The 22500-nt window shown below is 38.0% G+C and overlaps 2 long non-coding RNA genes across 2 annotated transcripts in view; one reads left to right on the top strand and one right to left on the bottom strand.

The window, feature by feature from the left end:
• Positions 1 to 16779: 16779 nt before the first annotated feature.
• Positions 16780 to 18532, bottom strand: LOC118761830. The gene is made up of 2 exons (XR_004997667.1): positions 18123 to 18532; positions 16780 to 17389 (listed from the first exon to the last, which is right to left on the bottom strand). It is a non-coding gene; the product is annotated as an uncharacterized LOC118761830 (long non-coding RNA).
• A 929-nt stretch (positions 18533 to 19461) lies between these two features.
• Positions 19462 to 22500, top strand: part of LOC118761832 — a 22191-nt gene continuing 19152 nt past the window's right edge. Inside the window, exon 1 of the long non-coding RNA XR_004997668.1 lies at positions 19462 to 19739. This is a non-coding gene — a long non-coding RNA (uncharacterized LOC118761832). The remainder of the gene's footprint in view (positions 19740 to 22500) is intronic.

The following is a 22500-nucleotide window of genomic DNA, read 5'->3' on the forward strand; positions in this document are numbered from 1 at the left end:
TTGTGGTTAATACCGTTGCCATTGTTCTTATTGTTAATGGTAAAATCAATGTTGTTTTACTGCTGCTTAAACCCCTGGTCAACTCTGATTGAGCAGAACTGTGATCAAAACATTCCAGCCATGACCACCCCGTCTTCTTTATATCCAGGCCTGCATTGTCTAATATGTTGTTCTTATAAGTCACCAAAATGGAGTTGAGAGAATTTGGCTGCTATTTCTAGCAGATATCTCGACCACATCGAAGCTCCTTGACTGGTTCCACAATTCTGTTGTTGTTGTTGTGGTTATTGTATATGCAGGGTATGTAGTTTGTAGCACTTACAGTGGCGGTGTTGGGGTGTTGGTAGTTGCAGTGGTGGTCTGAGCAAAGGTATGTGTGGTGGTAGCTTGTGGTAGCATTGGTGGAAGTGGTGAGAGTAATGGTAACAGTAGCGGTAGGAGTAGTGGCAACATTGTGGTAGTAGAAGCAGTGGTAGTGGTGGTTGTGGGAATGGTGGTAGCATTGGTGGTAGTGGTGAGTGTAATGATTGTAGAGGTGGTAGCATTGTGGTAGGAGTAGTGGCAGTGGTGGGTAGTAATGAAAGTTGTGGGAACGGCGGTAGTTAGTGAGAGTAATAATAATAGTAGTAGTGGTGAGAGTAATGGTGGAATTGTGGTTGGAGTGGTAATAGTGATGGTGGTGGTGGTGGTAGTAGTGCGAGTTGTGAAAATGGTGGTAGATGTGGTGGTGAAAGTGGTAGTAATGTTATCTAAAAGTAGTAGTGGTTGTAGTGGTATAAAAATGCTCGTGGTAGCAACAGCGGTTGTGGTGATTATTGAGACATACCAGTTGTGGCTGTTGTAGTGGTATACTAGTGGTGACATAATAGTAGTAAAAGTTGTAGTGGTAGAACAGGAGAATGTTGATTGTAATGGTATACAAGTAGTAGTAGTAGCAATAGTATACCAGAGGTGGGAGTATACCAGCGGTGGCTGGTGTAACGGTACACTAATAATAATAGTATAAATGTGGTAGAAGTTTTAGCGGTAGAACTGTAGTAAAAGTTTGTAGTGGTAGAACTGTGATAGCAGCGGCAGTGGTATAACTGTAGAGGTAGAAATTGTGATGGATTAAGTGTGGTAGTAGTTGTAGTAATACATCTGTGGTAGAAGTTGTACTGTTGGAATTGTGGTAGTGTTTGTATGGTAGAAGTTGCCATGGTAGAACTGTGGTAGCGGCTGCAGAAGTATAGCTGTTGCGGGAGAAGTTATAATGGTTGAAGTGAGGGAGATATCTGTGGTATAGTGTGGGAGTATATCTGTAGTATAAGCTGTAGCGGTAGAACTGTGGTAGAAGTTCTAATGGTAGAACTGTGGTAGCAACTGCAGTGGTATAACTGTAGTGGTAGAATCTGTAGTGGTATGAGCGTGGTAGTGTTTGTAGTGGTATACCTCTGGTAGACGTTGAAGTGTTAGAACTGTAGTAGTTTTTATACTGGAAGCTGTAGTGATAAAAGATCATAGTGTTTGTAGCGGTATACCCGTGATAGAAGTTGTAGTGTCAGAACTGTGATAGTGTTTGTAGTAGTACATCTGTGGCAGAAGCTGTAGTGGTAGAACTGTGGTAGCGGCTGCAGTAATATAACTGTTGTGATAGAAGTTGCAATGGTATGTGTGGAAGTACATTTGTAGAATAAGTTGTAGTGGTAGAACTTTGATAGTGTTTGTTGTGGTAGAACCGTGGGTGACGTTGTTGTGGTAGAATTGTCGTAGAAGTCGCAGAGGTATAACTATAGTGGTAGAAGTCTGGTAGTAGTTGTGGTATAACTCTGGTAATTGTTAGAGTGGTATACGTGTTCTTGTGGTATAACAGCTGTGATAGCTGTTCAATTGTGTTTAGAAAGGCTTCTCTCTAGAAAGGCTTTTCTCTCTCTCTCTCCCCACATTTTTACTCACTCTCTTTCTCTTTATGCTTCTTTCAATTTTTTCTTCCTCACTTTCAGTTTCTCTCCCTCTCTCTCTTCTCTTCTTTCCCCCTCTTTCTTTATCTTCCTTTTCTCTAGGATCCCAAAGGTGTGTCTTAGCAGAAATTGCAGTAGCTATTACAGTGATGACCGTTGTGCTGATTGCAGTGGCGATTGCATTATTAACTGAAATTGGTAATTTTAGTGGTAATTGTAGCATTGATTGTAGTGGTGATTGTAGTGTTGATTGTAATGGTAATTACATTAGTGTTTGCAGTTGTAATTGCAATGGAGATTGCATTAGAAACTAAAGTGGCAATTGCAGTGGCGATTGTAGTGTCGATTGTAGTGTCGATTGCAGTGGCGATTGTAGTGGCGGTTATAGTGGCGATTGTAGTGGCTATTGTAGTGGCGATTGTAGTGGTAATTGTATTGGCTATTGCAGTGGCGATTGTAGTGGTAATTGTATTGGCTATTGCAGTGGCGATTGTAGTGGTAATTGTATTGGCTATTGCAGTGGCGATTGTAGTAGCGATTGTAGTGGCGATTGTAGTGGCGATTGCAGTGGCGATTGCAGTGGTGATTGCAGAGGCGAATGTAGTGGTGATTATATTGGCAATTGCATTGCATTGGTTATTGCAGAGTTAATTATAATGGTATCTGCAGTGGTAATTGCAGTGGCGATCTCTGCACTAATTACAGTGGTAATTTGCAATGGTAATCCCATTAGGGATTGTAGTGTTATTTACCATGGTGACAGCAGTAGCCATTGAAGTGGTATTTGTAAATCTGATTATGGCGAAAGTTGCTGCGACTTTTCCAGTGTTAGGTTAAATGCTATTTGTAATGGTAGCTTCAGAAGTATTTGCAGTGTTGTTGGAGTGGTAGCTGTACACGCAATTTCAGTACTAACACTAACGATATTTCTCCCATCTAGCACTTCTCGAACTATTTCAGTATTTTTGATTCTCCAGTTTTTGTTACAAAAGTTTGTTCACCCATGTCTATAAGTAGATTGACAAATTTATTTTTGAACCAGTTGAACACACACGAGATGTCGAAATATCGTTCACTATGGCACTCTTCTTCAAATTTTGACTCTATATCTTCAGGAGGAGTTACCTCAATCCTTTATATATTAACCAAAATGAAGTAGATTGACAAATTTATTTTTTGAACCAGTTGAACACACACGAGATGTCGAAATATCGTTCACAAGATAACAATGGCACTCTTCTTTTAATATTGACTAATAATAATAATAATAATAATAATAATAATAATATAATAATAATAATGATGATGATGATGATGCTGATGATGATGATGATGATGAGGATGATGATGATGATGATGAGGATGATGATGATGATGATAATAATAATAATAATAATAATAAGAAGAAGCAATGTTTCCTGCTCGAGTCATGCCAGGCTTATAATGGCCGGTTTCCCGGTTTCAGTGGTGTATAAATTCCCCACCTGGACAGGACACCGGTCCATCGCAGCGTTACTCCTTTTTGCCAGCTGAGTGGACTGGAGCAACGTGAAAGGAAGTGTTTTGCTTAAGAACATAACGTATCGCCCGGTCCAGGAATCGAAACCGCAATCTTATAATCACGAGTCTAACACCTTAACCACTAAGCCACGCGCCTCCACTTTACTTGCTCAGTTTTATCCCTTCTTTTACCTTCCCCCCAAATTCGTCAACAATACTCCGAACATGTTCATGTCAGTTTCCCTCTTTGTTGTTCGCTTTTCTGCCTTGTCATTTATTCAGTATACATTAGATGTGATTTTGGCTATCATTGCTGTCTTCCTTTACTTGACTTGTTGCTTTGTGTTTCCTCTTAAGCTCACAATTATTAACATCTTATAATAATTCTACTTGTTATTACCTTACATAGCCGGTCAGTAACGCTTTCACGTGATTAGAGAAAAAGAGGGAGAAAGAAAAGAGGGAGAAAGAAAAGAGGGAGAAAGAAAAGAGGGAGAGAGAAGCGTCCATAACGTGTGATTGTAATGCTTTCACGTGATTAGTTGCAGGGAAAGAGAGGAGAGAGAAAAAGGAAAGAGGTAGGGGAAACGTAATATTTATGACGTGGTTAAAAAAGTTAGTTGAAGGTAGTGATTATAGAGAAAGAGAGTGAAAAATATAATTCTAGCAGAGGGATGATGTTCTGATGGTGAAGTTAAAAGGCATAGAGAGAGAAAGAGAGAGAGAGAGAGAGAGAGAGGGAGAGAGAGGGAGAGATAGATGATGACGGTGGTGGTGGAGGTAGCGATGGTACGTAGGTAGTGAAAAATGTATTCTATAAAAGTTGAACTAAGTTTTTTTTTATGTCATCTATCACGTAACATGCGCATAAGTGCAATTCAGGGAAATATTCACGTTTATGTACGTGCCAGATATATGCAATTTAACTAAAGGTTGTATCATATATACAGGATATTTTTTGTTTATAGGAAAAAGGGAAAAATAAGAGTGAATATTTATTTTATGAGTGCTGCGTATTAAGTTTATAAAATTGTGTATGAAGTTTGTAAAGTGCATTAAGTAATCATCGTATTCCAATTTCTTTCACTTTTCAATGAGTAGAAGATGAGTGACTATCTTTCCATACAGGCATAACACAGGCTACACTTTTTGGATAAAGTTTCTAGAAATAACTCAATAGGTTTACCAATAATTCCGGGAAATATTCACGGGTCCCGCTATTTATATATAATTATAACAACATTAGCGCCAAGCAGTGATTAGGAATAAACGAACTTTAGGTTAGTTAAAATATGTATATGGCGTAGCTTTAACTTCTAAAGGCAAATACTCTGCAGTTATTGCGGAGAAAACAATCTGGTTACTAATAAACGAGCTTACCATAAGAAAGAATTTTTTCTCCACGGTAACTGCCGTGTTTTTGTTTTTAGAAGTCAAAATATGTCACAAACATATTTTAACTAATCTAAAGTTCGATTATTTATTTAAAAAAAAAAACACAAAAAGAATTATTATTTTTGCTTAAACTTAGGACATTTTCTCAAAAACTGTTCGCTTAAAGTGGTTGCTGACAAAAGAATTAACTATTCACAACTGATTTTCTAAATTCTTCAGCTATTTCTGAGAAAAATATGTTCCCAAATTTCTGCAGATGATTAAAAATCATGTCTTTTAGTGTTTTTACAGACCAGGATGTTTTACTTCTACCTCAGAGCTTTTGGTGAAATTTTCTAAATGTAAAAAAAATAGAGAACAAGAAAAAACAAAACAAAATTAAAAAAAACCCCTATATTTTAAAATATTCTTCATTCAACTTTCTTTTTCCGAGTGTTGATGAGGGGACTCATGGGTTAATTTCTTCCTTTTTGTCTTTTGATTTGCTGGATCTGCATGAAAGGGAAGTGCTCATGGCCTTTGCAGACTTTTTCGAGACCAATGAGATCGATGTTACTGATGTTCTTAAGCTATTGCACGTAAACACCGGTAGGAAAGACATAAACAAGAAGGAGTTTTGGAAAGGAAGGATTAGACATAGTGATCTGTGTGAAACCTGCGGTGTTGGACATATCATAAGTGCCGAGAGCGGGAAGTAGCAGGGATGCTTATGTGGGGGTTGCATATGAACAGTGAGACTGCCTTTGGTTCTAGGAAAAGGCAAAAAAGCGATCGCTTTCCGTTAAAATTTTATATAATTTATGTTCCAACACAAACTTAATCCTTTCGCATTTTGGCACAGGACTAGCAAATTTTAGGGGAGAGGTTTAGTCAATAACATCGACCCCAGTGCTCAGAACGTCAGGCATGTTTCCGCCTTTTTAGGCTCTGTTAATAATGTGTACCTAGTCATCACATGCCTAGGCGGAATTTCTCCCTTCCGATATACAGCGAACAGGGAAAAATACATTCACTGATATTGCAGAAAGCTTGCCAGAGTGAAAAAAAATTCACTGTACGCAACTGAAGCAGCATTAAAATCAAACCTAGACATCTGCGCACCATACCGTTTCCCGTGAGTTACGAGTGGGACGATGTCCGATGTTCGCTTCACTCTGATATATACTGTGCTTGTAACACAACGTGCATAGGAAGAGATTTTTTTTCAGACGAAAACCACAACATCACGCCTTTCAGTGGTGCAAGTACGTTAAGCATGGCACACAGATGGTTAGTACACGTATGTATGTATGTATGTATGTATGTATGTATGTATGTATGTATGTATGTATGTATGTATGTATGTATTAATGTATGTACGTACGCATGTATGTATGTATGTATGTATGTATGTATGCATGCATGTATGTATGTATGTATGTATGTATGTATGTATGTATGTTTGCATGTATACATGATATATATGTATATATATGTATATGTATATATATATGTATATGTATATGTATGTATATATATATATGATATGATATGATATATAAATGTATGTACATGATTCTGATACTGAAAGACGATTAGCTAAAGTAGCAGCGCGAAGTAAAGTTGCCATGATTCTTTATTTAATGTTGCCATTTATAAATTTATGGTCACACTATCACGTCTGCTCTCCTTTAAAAGATTATATGACATTAAATTTAAATAATCTCCTGCTACTTTGAAATGATAAAACCACAAGCAAGGGAGATAAAAGATAATCAAATTTCCAGCTTCACTGCTATTAAACCTTATACCGGCTAGCTAACCGATTTAACGTTTTATTGGCCTTTTCCTATATTAGAGACGGGGAATTCTCGTCCGAGAGTGCGGCTGGCTGCGAGTACACATCATTGAAAAGGGAGTAAAGGCGGCGAACCGGCAGAATCGTTAGCACGTCGGGCGAAATGCTTAGCGGTATTTCGTCTGTCGCTACGTTCTGAGTTCAAATTCCGCCGAGGTCGACTTTGCCTTTCATCCTTTCGGGGTCGATTAAATAAGTACCAGTTACGCACTGGGGTCGATATGATCGACTTAATCCGTTTGTCTGTCCTTGTTTGTCCCCCTCTGTGTTTAGCCCCTTGTGGGTAGTAAAGAAATAGGTATTTCGTCTGCCGTTGCGTTCTGAGTTCAAATTCCGCCGAGGTCGACTTTGCTTTTCATCCTATCGGGGTCGATAAATTAAGCACCAATTACGCACTGGGATCGATATAATCGACTTAATCCGTTTGCCTGTCCTTGTTTGTCCTCTCTGTGTTTGGCCCCTTGTGGGTAGTAAAGAAATACGTATTGCTGTGTTAAAACACTCGAAATATCAAAGAGAGATGAAAATACGTTCCAGCAGCGGCCAGCAAGAGCGCCAGATGAATTTAAGCCCTTTATTGAATTTTTGCATTGTCTTATTATTGGCAATCATCCCAGTTTGTTATAGTACCGCTATCTCCCCCCCCCCTCTGTCTAAGGTAGTCAGAGTATATGCCAGAACTGTCAAGTTTAGATAAGTCGCAGGCAACATAACACCAATAATCTCTGCATATGCGCCACAAACAAGACTGACAGACAAGTAAAAGGTACGTGTCCATGCCGCTCTCTTGCTGAGTCTCGTCACATCAGACGGCAACGATCTCCTTCTTATCATGACTGGAGACTTTTAATAATGATTTCAACTTTAGTACAAGATTAGCAGATTTAGGGGAATAGGTAAGTCAATAACACTGCCCCAGTGCTTAACCGATATTTATTTTATCGATCCGAAAGATGAACGGTAAAGTCGGCCAGTGCGGACTGAGCGCTTTAATAAAAGGCATTCTGAACAAATACCATGATGACCATTTTAATGTACACGGAATTTATGTATATGGTAGGAGTAATAAACAGGGATCAAGGCCTCTTGGACTTCTTATTTCTTTATTGCCCACAAAGGGCTAAACATAGAGGGGACAAACAAGGACAGACAAAGGGATTAAGTCAATTACATCGACCCCAATGTGTAACTGGTACTTTTTTAATCGACCCCGAAAGGATGAAAGGCAAAGTCGACCTCGGCGGAATTTGAACTCAGAACGAAGCGGCAGACGAAATACCGCTAAGCATTTCGCCCGACGTGCTAACGTTTCTGCCAGCTCGCCTCTTGGACATCAATACTTAATTTTAGGAAATTGCCCAATCACCTGATCAACTACCAATCAGGTGATTAAAAGCGCTTCTGCCATGACCATCTCGTTCTTTTTTTTTTTGTATATGCAGGACTCCATGTCTAATATGAAACCCACTCCGCTCAGACTTCCACTTCGATGGGGTCTGATCTGCAAGAGATTTCGCTGCTAGTTTTTGCAATTCTAAACCATGTGTCTTGATTGCCTTGTGGTCCCGATAAAAGTTCTTTTAAAGCAGTTGTCACATTATGCATTAGTAGTTGCGACATCACTAGTGTCAAGCTGCATCGGCCTTTGCCATCAGTGGCGTGGAGGGGGGCGGCTGGTATGCATGGGTGACTGCTGGTCTTCCATAAAGAACCTTGTCCGGACTTGTGCTTCGGAGAACTTTCTTGGTGCAATCTCATGGTCATTTTGATCGAAAGGGGTCCTAATATTAGTAGCAGCAGCAGTAGTGGTGTTGGTGGTAATTGTGGTGCTAGTGGTAGTGGTGTTAGTGATGGTGGTGATAGCAGTAGTAGTAGATTTAGTAGTAGTAGTAGTAGTAGTAGTAGTAGTAGTAGTAGTCATAGATAAAGTTCTTCACTCTCAACAAACATTGAACCTTAACAATCTCTGGTTATTTACCCTAGCAACCACACAGTTGCAATTTTTACTGAACTGCATCGACCTTTCTTTCTTTCTTTCTTTCTTTCTTTCTTTCTTTCTTTCTTTCTTTCTTTCTTTCTTTCGTAATTTTTCTTTTTCTTTCGTTGTCTTCTTTCTTTCTTTCTCTTTCTTTCGTTCTCTTTCTTTCTTTCTTTCTTTCTTTTTTCTTTCTTTCATTCTTTCTTCTCCCATTACTCCCTCATATGACTCTCCACCTCCTCCTCTTCCCCCTGCCTCCCTCATTTCTCCCTTTTCTTCATCGTGTTCTCTTTCTCCTTCGCCACCACCCATCCTGCGACCTTGAAGAACAGTTACCACGACATCGTCCAGAGAAACAATAGCCAGAAATTCAACAACAACAACAACAATAAACAACAGCAAAAAAAACGTCGACCACCACCGCCACCGCCACCGCCACCACCGCCGCCACAACAGCAACGGCAGCAAAGACAACGACAGCAATGATGATGATGACAACAACAACAACAACAATAACAGCAACGTCAGTGACAATACGAATGAAAAATACTTGATAAACGACCAAAGAATTAGTTAAGAACACTTCACTATTTTCATCAGATCTAGTTTTGCTTCCAGACACCATTAAGTAGCCTCAACTTCTTCCTCCCGCTATCACTGTTATCATTTTTTTTTTTTACATAATTTCCTTCTTCCTTCTCCCCGCTCCTTTTTCCCTTCCGTCCTTTTTATTTTATATCACTTTTCTTAATTTGTTTTTCTATTTGACTTTCTCATTGTTTTTCTTGTGCTTCGTCGCCATTTCCTCCCCGTTTTCTTATCGTCTTTTTACTGTGCAAGAAAATGTCCGAGAATTCAGTTTCAATGTCTTCAGTTACATACATCTATTAGAAAACTGGTAAAAGCACTGAAATGTGAAGAGGTCGTAGTTTTGGTAGAAGGCTGCTATCTCTTATTTTATTTTTATTTTTATTATATTTTTACTATATATTTGTTCGAAGTAGTTCATTGAATCCATCTCTACTCCAACATCCTCGCTTCGTGCGTTTGTACGTTTACTCGTTCACGTCCGTGAAGTCTCCTGAATGAATGAAGAAACCAAGAAACTTGGAGTCTGTCTGTCCATGAATGTCATTATTCAGTTTTATTTCAAGATCTTTTGCCAATAGAGAAAGAGCTGGTTTCTAACCTAGATCCGGGGTTCCTTCAGTAGAATTTCAACAGCAGGATATTTTTGTGTGAATGTATGTATATGTGCAGATTTATATGTTTTGCTCTATGTATGTATTCTCATGCATATAGTTGCGTATTTAGACATGTTCATATTTAAAGACTCCGCCGGTTACGACGACGAGGGTCCCAGCTGATACGATCAACGGAACAGCTTGCTCGTGAAATTAACGTGCAAATGGCTGAGCATTCCACAGACACGTGTACCCTTAACGTAGTTCTCGGGGATAATCAGCGTGACACAGAGAGTGACAAGGCTGACCCTTTGAAATACAAGTACAACTCATTTTTGCCAGCTGAGTGGACTGGAGCAACGTGAAATAAAGTGTCTTGCTCAAGGACACAACGCGTCGCCGGGAATCGAACTCACAACCTTAGGATCATGAGCCGAATGTCCTAACCACTAAGCCACGCGCCCTCACAACATGTTCATATATGCTTAAATGATAAACTTCTGGAAAGTTTTACAGATTTTTACAATGGTTTGGATATGTAGTCTTCAAATCAGCTTTCTCCTTCCTGCTTTTGAGAAGCCTAATTTCTCATGATCGGTATTTAGGCAATGTGCTACATATCGCAGGGCCCCAATAATTACAGGTATAAACCTTAATTTCCAAATCTGAATAGTGTAACTGCAAATTTCTCAATGGTATTATTTATTCATCATTACATGTGTTTCATTTGCGCATAAGAATTACAAAGTTTCACATGTTATACAGGCATGTTCAGGATCTCCTATTAGAAATTCTTCCAAGAGAAATTAAATTATTTTGTTATACGATAAATCTGCAAATAATATTCCCATAATTTTCAATCTTAATATAAACTCTGAGCTAACATGTGGCAGTAACTGATACTACATACTGGATTGTAATAATGGAATAAGCAGATGTGCTTCAAGAGGAAACAGCTGGGATTTACCCTAACCTCTTGCAGTTTATATATATATATATATATATATATATAATATTATTAGAGACAAAACCACTATTATGCAAATCAAACAAAGACTTAATCCAATACATAAAAAAATTTATATAAATTAAATATAATTAATTTAATTATATTTAATTATATATTATATATCTTAATTATATTTAATTTATATAAAAATTTTTATGTATTGGATTAAGTCTTTCTTTGTTTGATTTGCATAATAGTGGTTTTGTCTCTAATAATATTATATTATATTTTACTATAAAATTGGATTCAATCCTAAATCTGATTTTTCCTTGTAAATTTGGATTTATTCCCTAATATTTATTATTATTATATATATATATATATATATACACACACACACACATATATATATATGTGTGTGTGTGTGTGTGTGTGTGTGTGTGTGTGTGTATATATATATAATAATAATAAATATTAGGGAATAAATCCAAATTTACAAGGAAAAATCAGATTTAGGATTGAATCCAATTTTATAGTAAAACTAGCAGTACCGCCCGGCGTTGCTCGGGTTTGTAAGGGAAATAACTATAAAGCATTTTTAGAGAGTTATAGCCAAAAAATGGGGAAAAAATTATGGTAAATTTTTTTAGTTAAAAAGGTCGAGTTGCGTCCCCTAGACAGTCTGTGGTTTGTGTTTCTAATTCTCGACCCCATGTCGAATTTATCGATTTTTTTCAGAACTGGGGGAACTTTTCAAAATTTTCGCTGCGTTAGTTTTGAATTATGACATTGGGCTATGTGTGTGTCAAGTTTCATCAGAATCGGTTGAAAGCCGTGGTCAGGGTGAGGGTACAACCTAACAGACACACAGAAACACACACAGACAAACTGCCGTTTATATATAGACTAGCAGTATCGCCCGGCGTTGCTCAGGTTTGTAAGAGAAATAACTATAAAGCATTTTTAGAGAGTTATAACCAAAAAATTGCAAAAAAATGGAAAAAAATGATGGTAAATTTTTTTTTTAGTTAAAAAAGGTGGAGTTGCGTCCCCTAGACAATTTGCGGTTTGTGTTTCTGATTCTCGACCCCATGTCGAATTTATCGATATTTTTCAGAACTGGGGGAACTTTTAAAAATTTTCGCTGCGTTTGTTTTGAATTATGACATTGGGCTATGTGTGTGTCAAGTTTCATCAGAATCGGTTGAAAGCCGTGGTCAGGGTGAGGGTACAAGCAAACAGACACACAGAAACACGCACAGACAAACTGCCGTTTATATATAGAGAGATATAATATAATATTATTAGAGACAAAACCACTATTATGCAAATCAAACAAAGAAAGACTTAATCCAATACATAAAATTTTTTATATAAATTAAATATAATTAAGATATATAATATATAATTAAATATAATTAAATTAATTATATTTAATTTATATAAAATTTTTTATGTATTGGATTAAGTCTTTGTTTGATTTGCATAATAGTGGTTTTGTCTCTAATAATATTATATATATATATATATAATATATATATATATATATATATGATACCAAAAGTCAGGATGCGTGGCGTTCAGTTATTCCATAAATGAAAAATGCATTAAATACTAAAAAACGTACATGTAGGACAGACAGCAGGACCCTAATATTTCACCAGTTATCGGCCGAAAATGCTAATACCTAGTTTCATGCCTTTAATGATATATATAATATATATACACATACACATATATATACACATACATATATACATACATACACATATACATACATATACATATACATACATATACATATACATATACATACATGTATATGTATGTATGTGTGTGTGTGTGTATACTGGGTCATCCCATAAATAATGCGTTTTTTTTTATACTTCTTTTATTTTTCAAAATTAGATAAACAAAGTTCTTTTTAATCTAAAATATATTCTCTTTCATTTTCTACAATGCTCTTCCATCTACCTAGTAGACTTGCAAGGCCCCTCTTCCAAAGTTCACTTGTCCGTGACAAAAAATACTCCTCCAGTTCTGTTCTGACCTCGTCTACAGAATTCATATTTTTTTCGTCTAAATGATTTCGAAGACTGCGGAATAAATGATAATCAGATGGGGAAATGTCCGGCGAATATATATATATATATATGCCTTTAATGATATATATACCAGGTGGTGCTATTAAGTTAGACATGGCCTGGGCCAATAATGGCCGAAACCTATAAAAGTATCAAAGTATATATATATATATATATATATATATATATATGTGTGTGTGTGTGTGTGTGTGTGTGTGTGTGTGTGTGTGTGTGTGTGTGTGTGTGTGTGTGTGTGTGTGTGTGTGTGTGTGTCTGTGTCTGTGTCTGTGTGTAAAATTTAATAAGAGATTGACACACCGTCATGAAACTTAAAGTATCGTAGGGTCGTAGAAGGGGCCTGTCTCGCCAGGCATTGCTCCATTGAGCCATTGAACACTTATATTGATATATATGCATATCTATCTATCTATCTATCTATCTATCTATCTATCTATCTATCTATCTATCTATCTATCTATATCTATCTATCTATCTATTGGGTCACCCCATAAATAATGCAGTTTTTTCAACTGCGTGAACTAAAATTCGGAGGAGGACGGGATAAACTACTTGCATCAACTTGCTATAAAATCAGGTACTAACTTTACCTTGTAATTATTCTTAGTGCAAATTTTGAAGAGTGCAGTTCGATTACAGCAGTTATTCTTTCAAAGCTATAATGGAAGTGACAAAGGAGTATATTCGGCATATTTTGCTTTATGAGTTCAATAAAGTAACAACGCAATGGAAAGTGCGAGGATATTAATGCAGTATATGGGGATCGGACCATAAGCGTAAGCCAGAGTCAACGGTGATTCCAGAAATTCCGAGCCGGAAACTATAGCCTAGAAGACGAGCCTCGTCCTGGAACATCTGTCGAGCACGACGAGGAACTAGCAGAGAAGCTTGGATTTGGTCATTCAACCAGTCATTCAAGTCAGCGCTAGAAGAAAAACGATCATCTTTGGTTTCAAGACGAAAGGTGTTCTTCCATCAGGATAAAGCTCGGCCACGTACTGCGAAGATGGCATTCCAAAGGCTAGAACAGTTTGAATGGGAAACGATGCCCCACCCACCATATTCGCCGGACATTTCCCCATCTGATTATCATTTATTCCGCAGTCTTCGAAATGATTTAGACGAAAAAAATATGAATTCTGTAGACGAGGTCAGAACAGAACTGGAGGAGTATTTTTTGTCATGGACAAGTGAACTTTGGAAGAGGGGCCTTGCAAGTCTACCAGATAGATGGAAGAGCATTGTAGAAAATGAAAGAGAATATATTTTAGATTAAAAAGAACTTTGTTTATCTAATTTTGAAAAATAAAAGAAGTATAAAAAAACCCGCATTATTTATGGGATGACCCAGTACACACACACACACACCATACACATACACATGTATGTATATGTATATGTATGTATATGTATATGTATGTATATGTATATGTATATGTATATGTATGTATATGTATGTATATATATATATTATATATATATATATATATAATATATATATATATATATATATATATATATATTATATATATATGAGCATGACTGCAGTCACCTGACTGAAACAAGTAAAACAATATGTATGTGTGTGTGTGTGTGTATGTATGAATATATGTATATCATATATGTATATACGCATATATATGTGTGTGTGTTTGTGTGTGTGCATGTATATTTATATCTGTATATATATATATATATATATATATATATATATATATAGAGAGAGAGAGAGAGAGAGAGAGAGAGAGAGAGTGAAGGAGAGAGAAAGAGAGAGTCTAGGTTTGAGTTCCGTAGAAAAGAATGCTCTCTACATACGCCTTGATGTGAAGCACTTGATTGCTGCATGTTTTGAAGTTTGTTACAGGCACTCAGTGTTTCTCCTTTGCTTGTAAGGAAGTCTTTCTTGCTGTCAACAACACAGGAGCGTAACTACTTGAAATTATTGACCTCCTTGAGTTGTAAGCCATTTTTGAAACAAATTGGCAGGTGGCTGTCATCCTCACTGTGATGGTCGTGAATTCAATTTTTCTTTCTTCTGCAGCGTTCTTATGAAATGTTTGCGAGTCATGTGCATTGCTCAGTTGATTAGCTGCGAGAGCAACGTTATTCACGCAGTCAAGGTCAGAGAGATACAGGCTCTGCTGACGTCTTGTTCGCTGCTTCTTGGTAGCGCAGCCTTTGTCTTACATGCGCGCACGCGCGCGCACACACACACACACACACACACTTGAGCGCGCGCACACACATTTATGCACAACACAATGCAAATCAAAGGGATTGAAATAAATTCAAATATAATACCTCTTAATTTAATCCATGATGAGATTTTATAGAATAGTTGCAGTATCGCCCGGCGTTTATCGGGTTTGTTTCGACCCTTTAGAATTGGAATTTTTGAAAAGGAAAAATTTTGCATTATGTAGCTTGTTATTCTCTCTAAGTGAACATTTTTCTGGTTGAAATACACCGAAAAATGGCGACACAGCAGTAAAAAAAATCGTAAAGAATAGGTATTTTCATAGAAAAAAAGCAACTTTTTGATGTAAATAATTTTTGATGTTAACGTAGTCCGGTTTGAATTTTTTCTTCTGCGGAAGGAAGAGTAAGCCTTCTATCATACTCTCAATTTTGGTTAACTTGCACCGCAGGGTCTCGGAGGAGATAGTGTTAGTTGAAGGCTACCAAACCTACCATACATAGACAACTTCAGCTTTATATATAGAGAGATGTCTATACACTATAATAAAGAAAGTTGCTTAGTAAATAGTTTGAGTTATGTAACTTTTACTAAAAGATAGCAATTATTAAAGTCTAGACTGTCTGGTAAATTTTTGTAAATTCCACTTTCGATATATTTTTATCAACATGCAGTGTTGCGGCTTGTTTTATTATTGAAAATTCCAAGTACATACCGATTTTTGCTCACTGTGGAGTAGCGTATTGCATGTATTTTTTTTTCAATACAATTGTAACTGACTCATCAAACTGTATGAGCAAACAAATTTTCAAATTAAATACCAATAAATTTAGGATATAAATTATTTACATCGAAAAGGTGCTTTTTTTCTATGAAAATACCTATTCTTTACGATTTTTTTTACTGCTGTGTCGCCATTTTTCGGTGAATTTCAACCAGAAATAAATCGTAATGTAAATCATCCGAAAGTTACTTGTGGAAAATTTCATTAAAAATACTCCCTTTCCCGAAAGCTATGAGCAAACAAAATTTAAGCGTGTGAATTACCCGAAACTCCTCTCCTCAAACAGTTTTTCTCAAGAAATTCCCATATGATCGTAATCTACATTATCTGAAAGTCGGCAGGACACACGTCTGTACTTATACCCTAAATTTACTGTTCCGAATGCTTGCAACAGAGTAGGCACCGATAAAGTCGCCTTAAGTGCCAACTGGTGGTGTTAAACCGTGCGACAGGTTAAGTCTACCACCGGACTAGGTCATGGCGGGATTTGAACTCGGATTGCAAAGTGCTGGAATACTTATCGCACGGCAGCCTATCCAATGTCCTTACAGTTCCAACATTCCCCCGTTGGATTGGTGCTTTTAACATCGACCCTGAAAAGCTGAGAGGCAAAGTTGGCTTCGACAAGATTTGAAATCAGAGTACAGGGAATCGGACAAATAGTGTGAAATATAAAGTGCATTTCGGAAGTCTTGAGACCTTTTTTTTATTTTTAGGAGAGGCAGTTATGACTGTTCTAGATTATTGTAATTTTAGCAAACCATTATTCTGCATCTAATAAGCGGACCAGCCATCTTTTGTTATTTCCAATGGAAAGAGACGGCTGTAATAGTATTTTGAACATACCTTACTAAACACTGCTTGTCACAGCTGACAATTTTGCAAGATATAATCGGGACGTTTGGAACTCGCCATGCAATAAATTTTTATGTTAAACTGGGTAAAACGCTACAAAAACATAGGAAGTGCTTCAGACTGCTTATGAATTAATTGTTTTTCGTTAGCACATCAGGCTCAAGGACGGTTGACAGGAGGTGAGAAACAATAACAGGTGTGGAAAAGAGAGGGGTCTCAGGACATAAGAGCTGCTTGAGAAAATTCGTAATTTTCTGGACGAAGACCGTCGCGTGTCTATAAAGACAATAATCGTACAGTTCGTAGCTGGTGTGGCAACTGTACTCAAAATTATTCATGAAAATCTGGTCATGCGCAAAATTTGTCCTGCTAACTAATTAACTATTTGAGAGAATTGGTCATCAAACCGGTCCTTAACCTTTCTTACAGCTCAGATCCCCGTGACTTTTGGTTGTACCCCAAGCGAGAGGAGAACCTCAAGAGTAGTCATTTTGAACACAAGAGTCTTGGACACTTTCACTACATTGAAAAAGATTAGAGTTTTGTACTTCTTTGAAATAAATAGATGTCTCACCCGAAAAAAAAAAAATTGAATACGTCTGGAATGTACTTCATTTTCTGTCTGATGTGCCAATGATGCTCTCTCTGATGTTCCGTCAATTCACCACCTGTAATAAATCAATATCATATTGATCGTTATTCTTTCAAGGTCGATAAAATAAAATATCAATCAAGTATTGGGAAACGATGTAATCGACTAGTATCTACTAAAATTGCTGGCTTTATGCCAAAATTTGGAAGGATATTATTCCAGTCCTTTCAGCAAATACGGACAACTCTAGACATATTTCGGCCTTATTATCACCATCTCCATTGATGCATAGACATCATCGTATTTGCCGAAATCGTGATGAGAGAATCTTTAAGTAAATGCACAGTATTGCTGGCGTAGAAAATTAACATTATTTAGTTAAATTCCCGCCACCGCCATCACCGACTCTGCCATCGCCGCCGCCGCCGCCATTTGCTAAACGGTCGTTTTCTTCGCTTATTTTGATCGGCTTCTGCTTCAGTTACTTGGCTGTCGTCTGACTGCGTTCATTTCTTAAAACAACCCTCGCATATTATTTTCTAAAATGTCATCCGATAGTTAAATGTAGGTTATCGTTTGACGTTGACAATTTTATAGAAAAGAATCTATTTAGTTCCTGAATGTGTGTGTATGTGTATGTATATGTGTGTGTATTTTATATCTTGTGCTTCAGACTCCGTCAGCTCATGTACCAAAAACAGAAAACACTTCTTATCTAAGTAAATGAACCTCTCTCTCTTTGTAACAACTTTCTCATTTCATAACTTTCTCTTTCCAAACTGCTTGTTTTTCTTATTCTCACGCCTCACCTTATTATCCATCTGCCACTCTCAGTCAATTCCAAGTGAGTGAGTGGTATACTAAACCCAAACAGTGCTGTCACATCCTTTGACGACTTGCCTCCCACTACCAGCGTCTTAGAATAAGGCCTCACTTATTTTCTTTTCGATAACCTACTAAAATATTTTCTAGCCATTCGCTGTATAGTATTCTCCAGTCTCCAGTCAGCAGTCAGTCATCAGTCACCATCGTCTTTTGTCCTTTTAACAAGTACACTTTTTGTGCACAAAGAAAAATCTTCAATCGTCGTTAATTTTCTCGCTTGCGTCATCGTCGCCGTTGTCATAGAGACCATAGCCAGTACTGTTAAAGACGCCGTGGGTTTTTTGATATGATGGAGATTTGACTCCTATTTCTTAGAGGGGTCGAGAAATCTCAGGCACGGCGACGGCGAGAAAATTTCCTCCTCCTCCTCCTCCTCCTCATCATCATCATCATCATCACGATCCTCATGAACAACAACAACAACAACAACAGTTTTCACGAAGAAGCCGGATGAAAGAACCGAAGCAGACCTCTCGAAGGCAGACTTCACAAACATGATACGCTTCCGTAGTGGTCATCATCCGGCACTCAAGCCCTGACGATGGAACGCTATATCCGTCAACTAGGGGCTACAATGGATGAGATGATTCGTCTCCCTTCCGCGGCTCTAGCGCTTCTAAGCGTTATTCCCAGTCGCTTGAGGTGACCACCACCACCACCACCACCACCAACAACAACAACAGTAAGCGTTGCTGTTGTTGTGTTAGTTAGCCCTAAGTTGAGTAAGCCTATGATCAAAGAAATATGGACGGCAAGCATTCTGTTCCATTAGGTTACAGAAGACTTCATTATCTAATGTGCCCTTTCTTTATCTAAGACTGTAAGATGCGATTTGAAGAATAATTAACTGCTATTTCTAACTACCACATAGTGGTCCACAGTTGATATCATTGATTGTGACCTAATAAGACTTTCTGTAATTTTTTTATTTTTATGCGCCCTTTTCAGGCTCATAGGCCCGGTTTCCCGGTTTCTGTGGCGTATGTGTTGCCCACAGCTGGATGGGACGCAAGTCCATCGCAGCGTTACTCAAGAAGCAGGAAGAAAGAGTGAGAGAAAATTGGGGCGAAAGAGTACAACAGGGGTCGCCACCACTCCCAGCCGGAGCATCGCGGACCTTTAGGTGTTTTCGCTCAATAAACACACACAACGCTCGGTCTGGGAATCGAAACCGCGATTCTCCGACCGCGAGTCCGTTGCCCTAACCACTGGGCCATTGCGCCACCACAATCTTCTGTTAATAAATAAACATATTACTCCTTCCTTTCTTACACACAGTTGTGGTTGTAGGTTTTAACGGAGGGAGGCCCCGCGGTAGAATTCTGGTCGCTTGAGGGATATTTGGCTGTATTTCTACCAGCTCAGACGAGTACGTAGAGGTCCTTGTCTTTATCACTGAATTTGTTTCTTCGTTGACTTTAATAGTAATGGCTATGGTCTCTATGACAACGGCGACGATGACGCAAGCGAGAAAATTAGCAACGATTGAAGATTTCTGTGCACAAAAAGTGTTCTTGTTAAAAGGACAAAAGACGACGGTGGTGATTGGTGATCGTTACGAAGAGTAACTTTGAAAGTATTCTTTTGCCGTTATGGGTAACATCAGGAAATATGGCGTACACACAATAATTATCAAAGTTTTTGATTGCTTATACAAAACGATGAGATGAATACTAATTTTCAAAAGAAATAGATTTATTACAATGAAATAAGATTAGATAAAACAATATTTAAAAAGAAAATGTAAATAAAATTGCTCTCCGTGTTGTTTTTACAGTTTGGAAGTTCATACGTTCACCTCACCCACCTCTCACTCTCTCCCCCTTTCACACACACATACACACACGCACTCCCTCTTACACACATCTATGCTGTCTTTCCTCTTCTTTTCCCTCTTCCTCATCTTCTGTTTCTATGATTCTTTCTTTCTTTCTTTCTTTCTTTCTTGTTTTCTTTCTTTCTTTATTCCTTCCTTCCTTCCTTCTTTCCTTCCTTTCTTTCTTTCTTTCTTTCTTTCTTTCTTTATTCCTTCCTTCCTTCCTTCCTTTCTTTATTCCTTCCTTCCTTCCTTTCTTTCTTGTTTTCTTTCTTTCTTGTTTTCTTTCTTTCTTGTTTTCTTTCTTTCCTTTCCCCCCCCCTCTCGGTAGCATTCATCTATTCATTGCCTGACACAAAAGCCCGGAATGTGCGCTCATCTTGCACCTCTCCGTATCACTCTTTTACTTTCTCCCTTCTCTCCATACGATGCAAAGCGGGACTGGAGAACCAACCAACCAACCAACCAACCAACCAACCAACCAGCCAACCAACCAACCAACCAACCAAGCAAGCAAGCAACCAAGCAACCAACCAACCAGCCAACCAACCAACCAACCAAACAAGCAACCAAGCAACCAAGCAACCAACCAGCTAACCAATCAACCAAGCAGCCTAGCAACTGACCAAACCAATTAACCAATCAGCCAGCCAGCCACCATGCATTGACTATTATTATAGAGATCCGACTTTCTGCAATATATAAGTAGATATAAAAGAAACTATAAAAATATAGAAATACTGGAACATCTTTTTTTGTTTCTTTTCTTTTTACTATTTAACAGGTAGATTAATTTAGCAACGATGAACGGGCTCAATGAAAAGTAAGAGTGGTCTATTGTTTAAGTTCATCATCTGTTTAGCTGAAAATGGAACACGTCGGTTCCAAGAAAAGAAAATGACAAAATGGTGTCGAAAAAATTAGATTAACGAACGTTCTGCTCGTCTAAGTAATTTCGTTGGACAGCTTGTGTGACTGAGGAAACGAAAGAGAGATATAGAAAGGAGGAGGAGGAGGAGGAGGAGGAGGAGAGAGAGCGGTGGATGGGTGGGGTGGGGGGAGAAAAGTAAGTGAATACAAATATACCCTGCCGCTGTTGGTTTTTAAGTTACTGGTAGTTTAGTCATTGAGTGCTGTCGAATGTTCATACAGACAGTCTAGCTGTCGAAAATAAACTGATATTGAACTCCGTCTAACTTAACGTGTAATTGGGTCTCTCTTTTATTTAGCTCTGTCCGTGGCTGGGTTTGTCTCACCGTTTGCCTCTTGTTTGTTACTCTTTGTATAAGCCGTGTTTAGCTTAATCACAGCCTGACTGAATTCTAATTAATAATTTTGGATTCACTGGAATATTTACGGATGTCAATCAAAGAATTTGATGTGTAGTTGTTGGGTGTCGTTGGAGAGATTTTTCGTGATGTCTTCATTTAAGTTGAATGATTCTGTTTTGTGGTTCAACCTTCCAGTTGAAAGAAGAATCCATGTTCAAATTGAAACAGAGAACTACTACTAGTTAAAAAATCAGAAGTACGTCATTTGGCAAAGTATTCAAAGTTAAAACTGTAAATTGAACACAAAGCAATTTAGCGAATGGCCATTTTAAAAGAAATAAACTCAGATACACAACCCTTCCATTTTTTGAGATTAAAACATCTCTGTATAATAATCCATTCTACGAGAGACACAAGGCCTGGAATTTTGGGGAGGAGACTAGTCGATTACATCGACCTCAGTGCTCAACTGGTACTTAATTTATCGACCCCGAAAAGATGAAAGGCAAAGTCGACCTCAGCGGAATTTGAACTCAGAACATAGCGACGGGCGAACTACTGCTGAGCATTTCGTCCGGCGTGCTAACGATTCTGCCAGCTCACCGCCTTATCTCTGTATAATAATTGCCAATATAAATGTTGGTTGGTTAAATTCTCCAGTCACGCATAAGAGAGCGAGACGAGAGAGAGAGAGAGAGAGAGAGAGGAAGAGGACGAGAGAGGAGATGAGAGGAGAGGAGAGAGACGAGATGCGAGAGAGTGGGAGAGGGGGGAGAGAGAGACGAGCTGAGAGGAAGGAGAGGAGAGAGGAGGACGAGAGACATGAGGGAGAGAGGATGGAGAGAAGAGAGAGAGAACATACGAAGCTGAAGTTGATAGAGAAATGCTAAATTGACATGAAGTAATGGAGGATGGTAAAGTTGACAAAAGCTACGTAGTCGATAGCCGGCAAGTGCATGACATGCTTACAGACACACACACATGCACACAATCCACTGTCTACAAACCACACTTACACACATATAAATACAATTTAAATAGAACGATAAACTTGAGAATCAGTTGGTAGGATGGAGTAAAGAAACAGAAGGTACAATAATGGTTTAAAACTTTGGTTTAAGACCAGCAATATTCGTTAGTTGACATCATCGATCTCAGTATTCGACTGGCATGGTACTTAATTTTTCGACCCCGTGAGAATGAAAGGCTAAGTTG

The sequence above is a fragment of the Octopus sinensis genome, unplaced genomic scaffold (genome assembly GCF_006345805.1).
Source record: "Octopus sinensis unplaced genomic scaffold, ASM634580v1 Contig17779, whole genome shotgun sequence".
Lineage (NCBI taxonomy): Eukaryota > Metazoa > Mollusca > Cephalopoda > Octopoda > Octopodidae > Octopus > Octopus sinensis.